The sequence below is a fragment of the Ovis canadensis genome, chromosome 1, assembly GCF_042477335.2.
Source record: "Ovis canadensis isolate MfBH-ARS-UI-01 breed Bighorn chromosome 1, ARS-UI_OviCan_v2, whole genome shotgun sequence".
NCBI classification, from domain to species: Eukaryota; Metazoa; Chordata; class Mammalia; order Artiodactyla; family Bovidae; genus Ovis; species Ovis canadensis.
Window position 1 is genome coordinate 98,896,454 of NC_091245.1, and position 9,048 is coordinate 98,905,501.

Consider the following 9,048-nt stretch of genomic DNA (forward strand, 5'->3'; position numbering starts at 1 on the left):
AGGCAGGCCCTCAGATAGTGATGGTCTGAACCAACTCCTCACTTCCTCAGCATCTCTTCCTACCCGGGTCTTGTGAGTCTGAGACTTAGGGAAGCCCTATAGCATCCGTCTCTTCAGTTTAGCTGTGGGTCTAACCTGGATGGAGGGTGAAATGGGTGTGACAACAGGCCGCTGAGATTTGTTCATGTTAAGGTGAAAGATACAAATCTGGAACAACTACTTAGAAAGCTTGTCTTCCCCACATCCCCACACAGTTCTCCAACTACAATGCTTAATGATAGTTGGTGTGTGAGATTCAGCAAAGAATTTAAGGAAATCTATTTTCTGGTTGCTGTGAGGCCTGACATTCTGTGGGGGAAAGAAAAATGAGTCAAATGTCTTCATTTTAAATATGATGAAACCAGAAAAGCTCACAAAAGTTATCTGACTTGAAGTCCAACAGGGATGAATTTTGCCATGCTAACAGAAGTATATAACAGGTATAGTTCACTGACTGATACCGTGCCAGGCATTTCACACATATTATGATACATTCTTTCTTCATAATCATTCAAGGTAACATCATTGTAGAAGAGGTACATTAAAAAATTTATTTGACCGAAGTTAAAACAAAAAAACACTTAAGAAAAATAAGCTATTGCTTTGCATTTTGTAGGTAAGAGAAACCTATAGTTTTTATCCTGCCTTTGTCCCATTTCATACTTCTCTGTGACCTGACTTTGTTCCTTGAGCTCAACCTTTTCTCAACTAAACCATTTCTATGCACTGAGCAATTGCAGAAGTGATGGCTGGGCCCTTCTAAAGGGTTCCTGACTGCTTATGTGTTTCAGGACACCAGACGCCAACTGGAGGCAAGAGCAGCCCGTCTGTTAGAATGCGTGCTGTGCTAAGTTGCTTCTGTCGTGTCCCACTCTTTGTGATCCTATGGACTGTAGCCCTCCAGCCTCCTCTGTTCATGGAATTTCCCAGGCAAGAAGACTGGAGTGGATTGCCATTTCTTCCTCCAGGGAATCTTCCTGGCCCAGGGATCAAAACCAGGTCTATTGTATAGCAGGTGGGTTCTTTACCACTAGCGCCCCCTGAGAATCCCATCTGTTAGAATGGGCAGCTGCTTTCCTAGTCCACTGAAGTCAGCAGGACGTCCCAGGACAGACAGGATCACTTCCCTTCAACTCAAGGAATCTTTTCTCTCAGTGACTGTGCTCTATCCCTGAAATTGAATGCTCTTGCTAACTTTCTGGTTTCTTGTTAGGTGGCTTGAGTGTTTATAACATTTTCTAACAAACATCTTTGCTGAAATTTGCATTTATAGCAATATGATTTATTTTTTAGAAAGTGGCAGCTTGGAGAAGATTGGTCCCATCAACAAGCCAAGAAGGGTGAATTTAGCTTTCACTCAAACCAGACTGAATTTAAAATTAGGGCTCTCACTTTCCTTGAGGCTGATAGTCAGGTGCCACAGGCGTGTGTCCCCAAGGACTTGTGTCTCAGCTGTACACTGGACAAGAGTAAAATGGGGTCAGATGGGCCTAGTCCTTCAATGCTAGAGTCTTCCAATAGTTCTCTGCTTTAGTCACTGGATTGGAAATACCCTTGTTCTTCTGCTCTGACCTCCTTCTGTGTTTGGGGTAAAAGGTATGCAGCTCAGTTGTTCTGTCCCCAAGCTGATCACTGTAAGATTCACCTGGGAGAGTTAGTACCCAAACAAGTGCACAGTCCTCACTGTAGCAGCTGTGATTCAGCAAGTTCAGGTGGGACCTGGAATCTATTTGTTAAAGGTACTCAGGTGTGTGCTTAGTCTTACCCACTAATTTCTTTGACCTCCTTCATGATTCGAGGGGATGATTATTTCATTTATGGTACTTCTAGTGTTCAAAATTGACTGGTGCCAAAAACATAACTTTCTGCTGCTTTGCAGATGATGAAACTGAGGCACAGAGAGGGTCTCTAACGGGCCAAGACCCCCCCATGCTGTAAGGGCTGGAGCCACACCCGGGTCGCGTCCCTTCTACTCCGAAACCCCATTCCATATTTTCCAGTTCACTGTTGTGTCAGATTCTTCCAAGTAGCTGTGTCCTTCACCTATACTGTATTTCTACCAAAAACTTCCCAAATGTATTAATAATTTCTCACTTGATCCTGTTTTTCACAACAGATAATTTGCAGAAAAGTCTATCATTACCCCGTGATGCATACTGGTGACCTTATTAAAAAACTGAATATGGATGTGGATAACTTTCCACACACAAAACTCTTTGGTTGGAGTTTGCTCTTTCCTCTTCATTCATCGATTTGTGTTCTGTTTACTGAAACCAGTATATTGTCTTAATCACTGTGTTTTAACCTGAGTTTTGAAACCTAGTAGAGTAAATCCTCCAACTTAATTCTCCTTCAGTGTGTCTTGGCTAATTGAGATACTTTTATTTCCATTGACATGTTATAATTAGCCTACAAAATATACCTCCCCCGAAATGCCAGGTGCAATACTATTGAGAATAACAAGGATTTGACATTCTAAAATATTGTCTTCCAATCTATGAATATAACATACATTTCTATTTATTTAGGTCTTCTTTAAATCTCTCAGCAGTAGTTTTCAGGAGTCATTAGTCTGTATTCTTAAGCATTAAATGATCATGGATGTTTATCTCTATTACGTTTTATTGAATTTCATTTCCTAATACTGCTGGTATGGAGAAATGTGGTAGATTTTTATATGAATCCTCTTGACTGCACCATTTAAAAATATACAACTAAATGCATTTTGATAGATGTATACGATATGGAAACCACAACTACAATCAAGATGCAGGGTGTTTCCATCGGTCACAACTTTCCTTGTTCCCCTTTGCAGTGCATCACTCCCTCAACGCTTAGCCCCAAGCAACCAGTTTAGATGAATTTCCCTTTTTAACACATTTATATAATGAAACAGTATACATATTCTTCCTTGTCTGCAAATTAAGCACTCAACACATTGTTAAGAGAGGATGTATGTAAAGCTTCAAAATTGTAAATGCAGAAGAATATTATTACCATCTCTGCTTCAGAAATGAGTCCCATTATCCTGTTCCCTGATAAGAATGAAGATCTCTAATTTTTCTCCAAACACCATTTATCCACCTTATTGCACCCTTACTTGGAGGACATCCACGTGTAGGCACTTCCAAGTTTCAGGCTGGGGGTCTAGTGCAGAGGCTCAAGGTCCCATCGTCTACCTCCTGGAATTTGTGCTCCCAGCAGTATAAACCTCATCCTCCTCCTGGGACTGGTGCTCCCAGCAGTATAAACCAACTGGATCCATCGTGTGGATCTCCTTGGCAGGTGCACAAGTTCGCTGTGGATTAAGTTACTCTCCTGGTCATTCCTGCTCAGCTCAGGTTGCTCCTTGAGAACTTAGATGATGCTATGCATTCCTCAATTCCTATTGAACTTTCCAGGCTCAACTTGTGCTTGTCCTCGCCTCCCTTGGCAAACAGCTCCTTGACCATTACCTTGCTTTTCTTTGGGTTTTCGCATTCTCCGAACCTGTTGATTTCCCCTCTTCCATCCCCTCTCTCCTTTCTGTGCTTCCAGTGTGTGGGCCCAGTTGAGGCTCCTATTGGAGACACACAGAGAAGGAACCAAGGTCAGGTCTTGGCTCCAGATCCCAGTGCACATTTAACACGCACCTCAGTCTCTCATGCACTCAGAGAAAAACTCAGCAGGAAAGGAATTTGGAGGATTTGAATAACCTTATCTTACAGATGAGGAAACTGAGGCCAGGAGAGATATGGAGATTTCACCGAAATTCCCACACCCTTATGCAGCAGAGCTGCCACACAAACCTTGACTACAAGTGTTTGTATCCTAAAGCACCAGGAACCCATGGCTAAATTTCAGGGGACATTTGATCAAACTTATTTCTTATTTCCCTTCCTAAAATAAAAATACCTGACGGACATTTCCCTCCAAAAATTTCATCTCTGTCAGTAGTCCTATATTTAGACTCGGCATTCCTTTCTCCAGGGTATCTTCCTGACCCAGGGACTGAACTCAGGTCTCCTGCATTGCAGGTGGATTCTTTACCATCTGAGTCACCAGGGAAGCCCAATCTCTTTCCAATAGTCCTATATTTATACTCTGTTTTCCCCCTTGGTGGACACAATGGGACCAAGAAATGCATGAATATTAACTACATCACAGTCTTTATTTAAAAATTAGCTGTGATTCTCTATAAAACATCTGGCTCCTGTGCTAGAGGCCATATTCCTGAGAGCCAGGCACCCTCTGTGCCTCAGTCAACCCTCCTCCCCAGAGCCTCTTCAAAGCCTGCCACATAGAACATTCACTAAATACTTGTCAAGTAGATCGATACTAGTCACCAGGAATCACTAACTCTTACTGATGTCTTCTACTCCCTACCCTATTTCCATCGATCCTACCCTGCGTCTATGTGAAAACAATGAAAGAACAGCTCTGGTGACAGAAGTTCAAGATGCAAATTCCAACTCCACCAAAATACCAGGTCTGCTTTACATGGTGATTTCATTGCCCTCTCTGAGCACATGGATCTCATGTATAGTGGAGAAGAATGTAGCATGTATAATAGAGAAAGTAGTATTAACCTTGGATGATTGTGTTATCATACAAGAGAGAGGCCCCAATCCCTGGGTGCTGGCTGCACAGTATAGAAAACCTACACCAGAGACAATACAGGGCCTGTTATAAGGCCCTTGGGGATAAGGCTCAAGAAATGCATTTTAGACAAAAATTCCAGGGAGATGCTCATGAAGGAAAAATCTCCAACATTAAACAAATGGCCTAGAAGAAGACCTTGAAATCCTAGCAGCAACAAGCATGACTCAGCTTAAATAAAGCAAGTCCCTTGTCAAGGTGGCTTCTCAAGGGGAATTGTCTCCTTTGCAGGATGGTGCCCAACCCTGCCCAGCCCCACTCTCTTCCAGGACAGAACTGGGCAGCAGTGGCCAGGGGTACGTGATGAGACCTCAGGAAGTGAGCATAACTGGACACCTATCCTCAGGCTCCCCCATGTGCCAGCTTCACTCCAAACCCACAGGTAAACACAAAGCTGGGTAGGTCAGCCTGTGAAATGAAGTCTCATTTAGGACCCACCTCTTTTCTACCAGGGCATCCTCTTCCCTTTCTCCTCTAGTCCCTGCTCACAGAGTGAGGTAAAGCAAAGGCCCTAGCAGTGCCAAGTCCTTCCAAGTGCACCCGTCATCCTCCCCACCCTGGGCCTCAGGGTGGAGCAGGGGTGTGAGAGAGTCAGTGACTACCTCTGTGCTCTCACAGTCACATCCTTCTCCGTCCCTGTACCCTGGTCCCCTTGCAGCCCACTCTCAGACCCTTCCAGAATGCCAGGTGCCAACATTTGCAGAACATCCTTCCATCATCAAGAGTAATTACCGAAAGTGGGATTGTTGCTACACACATCCTCACCCCGTAAATGTGCCCTGTGTACAAACCCAATGCACACTCTCCTTATAACTCCTAGCTCCCTGGTCTCCACCTGGTGGAGAGCTGCAGCCACACAGGTGAATGCTGGGCTGCAGCCCAGTTCGAGCAGGAGAGAATTGGGATTCTCAGAAAAAGGCTGTGTCCAGGCAAAATGAGGCATTTGATGGAGTCGGTCATCAGCACCCCACCCACTGCTCTTTCCTGCATCTTATTTTCTTTTCTTTGCGGTGTTTTTTCCAACTCTCTAATCAGCTGTCGGATTCCTACTTCAGTGCCATACAGACAAAGATAATGTCATACTAGAGATGTTTTTATGCAAACCCAGGTGCAGCCATTTATGGAGTAGTAGATAATTGTGACTGAGACTGAACTGGCATTTCCAAATCAGGGTTAGTTACTATGTTGGAGGAAGAAGAGCTAAGAAAAGGCATTTTAAGGTCCGTTTGCAAATAACAGGACATAGAATAGGCCAATCTCCTTTGGGAAAAGCAAATTCACCTGGATTACCTGCTGGAAGGACTGGAGATGGCAAATATTCAAACCTTTAGCAACCAAAGGCAATGGCCTTGATGAGGCAAGGGCTGGTTAGTTGAAACATTAAACAGCAGACATCAGTACAATCATTTTTGCTCCTCTCAAAGACCACATCACAGATCTCTTTGGAAAAGTTGAGTGAGCTTTCTTCCTTCCATTATAAAAGTGATTTGAGGGAATTGTTGAATACCAGTCATTAACCACACAGGATGAGTTGACATGAGGTACTAACTTTTTAAATGTTATTTATGTATGTATTATTTTTGGCTGTGCTGGGTCTTCATTGCTATGCAGGAACTTCCTCTAGTTGCAGCAAGTGGAGGTTACTCTCTAGTTACCGTGCACAGGCTTCTCATTGTGGTGCCCTCTTTTGTTAGGGAGCCAGGACCCTAGAGCATGTGAGCTTCGCTAGCTGTGATGAGCCCACGGGCTTTGTTGCCCTGCAGCATGTGGAATGTTCCTGGTACAGGTATCAAACTCATGTCCCCTGCATTGGCAGGCATATTCTTAATCCTGGGCCACCAGGGAAGTCCATGAGATACCCACTTTTACTTTAGGCCTTCTCTCTAAGGGTGGAGGAAGGGCATTGTTCCTTGCTAAGGAATGTTCAGTCAAGGGTCAGTGCAAGGAGAGGTATTAAGGTTAATTGAGCTCCTCCCTAGTACCCTCAAGTCAACTCAGGCAAAGGTCACACCTGTCTAGGGTCTATACCGAGTTCCAGAAGCTTCAGTTATTTTTCTAGACAGGGGGAAACCCCTTACACCTACCAGCTGCCCAGGTAACTGTACATATATTACAACTCCCTTACATATACCCCTGTATGGGAGGAGGCCACTGGGGCTTGCTTAGCATCACCTGTCCTGTGTTTGAAGCCAGTATGCTCTTCAAGCAAGCTCACGTAAATTTCTGGATATCTGTGTGAGAGAGGATGGTGATAGTTAGGGATTTTGCTGGCTGAGCCCCACCCCCAATGCGGGCCCCACTAGTGACCAGGGTGCTCCATCTCCACCTCCTCCTGTCCTGCTAGGTGGCTGCAGGGGCTGACCTGCTAGAGGAGCATCTTGGTGAAATCTGGAACCTGCGCCAGAGCCTGGAGGAGTCCATCTGCATTAACGACCACCTGCGGGAGCAGCTGGAACACAGGCTCAGCTCCACTGAAGCAGGAGGAAAGGCCCAGAGCCTATTTCTGGCCTATTTAGGGAGAATCTGAAGGTTGCCCTTCGAAGAACTTTGCAGATTTCAAAACACTGTGGTAGGCTTTCCGCTACGAGCTTTTTACAGTCAGCAAGTCAGGGGGCAAGGACCATTCCCCTCCCTTTGTGGCGGTATCTGAGCTCAGAGAGTAACTCTCCTCACTGCAGATCTAATCAGGTCTGGTCCCCTGAATCCTGACTTCTCATCCATCCTAAATCTGCTCATTTTCTGCCTGCTGACTTCTGTGTCCTAGTCCTGTGATTGGCAAGTGGTGGAGCCAGGTCTGTAGGGCCACTCCCAGCCACTCACTATGGTGGCCTTTCTGCCCACACTCTCCCCCCAGGCTGCTGACACTGGGGGGGTCAGCCTTCCCCACGCCCTTGTCCTACCCACGCCACAGCAACAGGAGCTATTTAGGGAATAGAGCCTCCTGAACACCTCACCCAGGGCATGCGAAATGCACACAAAGAACCCACACGGAGAAGATACAGGGCCCACAGGGTTTTACATTCAGGACTTGAGGGCCTCACAGTCTTCTGCTGGGTTGGGCAAGATGTTTGGAGATACAGAATGAGCCGAGAGCCTCTGTTACTCAAATGTGTGACTTGCCTGCCTGCATTTCCCAGGACAGGCTCCACCTTTTACTGCTACAGTCCAGGCCTGGAGTCCACACCTCAGCTCTGCCATGAGAACCGAGTTCTTAGAGAAGAACACCAGAGGCTTCAGGCTCAGTTCAGTCACATTTCCATGGGTAGGAGGGCACTCCCAGGCCCCTTTCCTCCCTGACCACACCATTCACCAATTAGAGAAGCAAAGAGAGAAGGTGGAGAGAACAGAGTTAATCAGACCCACCAACCCAAACTTCTATAGCTATTCTCAGTCTAGAAAACATTCTCTACTTCCTACGGAAGATCATGTCTGTATGCACACGTTTCCCCTAGGGAATGACAAAAGCCATCCTCTTTCTCTCAAGTGAACTGGAGAGTGAGCTGGCTGTGAGCAGAGATCTGACCAGATGATGTGGGAAGGTTTCCCTCTAACCTGCTGGCACCAGCTGCTCCTCCAGACCTCAGCGCCTCCCTTCAGCTCATCCTGACAGGCTCTCACCACGATCCTGGCTTCTGTCACCACTCAGCCCCCTCCAACCTCAGTTAGCCACCAGCAGGACCTGATAATGGACTCTGTGTCACTTTGGTCTCCAGGTGAAATCCCTAAGGGCCCTGCCATGCACTCCAGTCCTGTGCCCCTTGCCTTCCAGGAGACGGAATGGCAAGAGGAAGCAGAAGTGAAGCCACCATGGGTCCTTAAACAGCAGGAAGGATGGGCCTGTGCCCCTTCTTCACAGCACCCTCTCTGCTGAGGAGGATCTGGGCCCTCTTCCACACCTACTGGAGGGTCTGGAAGGAGTCAGAGATATGGCCTCATGGGCAGGGTGAAAGGCAGAGGGCCTTTCCTGCACTTGAGGAATAACAAGGCAGGGTGTCCGTGGCTCAGCTCTAAGGAAAACAGGCCTAGTTACTAGAGGACCTTGTGACACTGCTTCTGAACACGCTGGGGGCATGGGAGCCAGCAACAGACATTTCTTGCCTCATCACCTGTCCTCAGAGGGTCAGCTCAGGGGAAACAGGACCTGCTTCCCAAAATGCAGCATGTGGTCCCCACATTGGAGCTCCTCAGCATATCTGAAAGCACAAGACTGCACAGCGGTGCCCTGCAGGACAGTGTGGGCAGGGGTGCCTGACTGCCTGACTTGGGGTCGTCAGAGCTGGGTTACCGTCAGGCTGGACATCAGTCTACACTGCAGCACCTGAGTTCTCTGAATCCATGTGGTGGGAGTGGTGACTCCCATATGCCATCTCA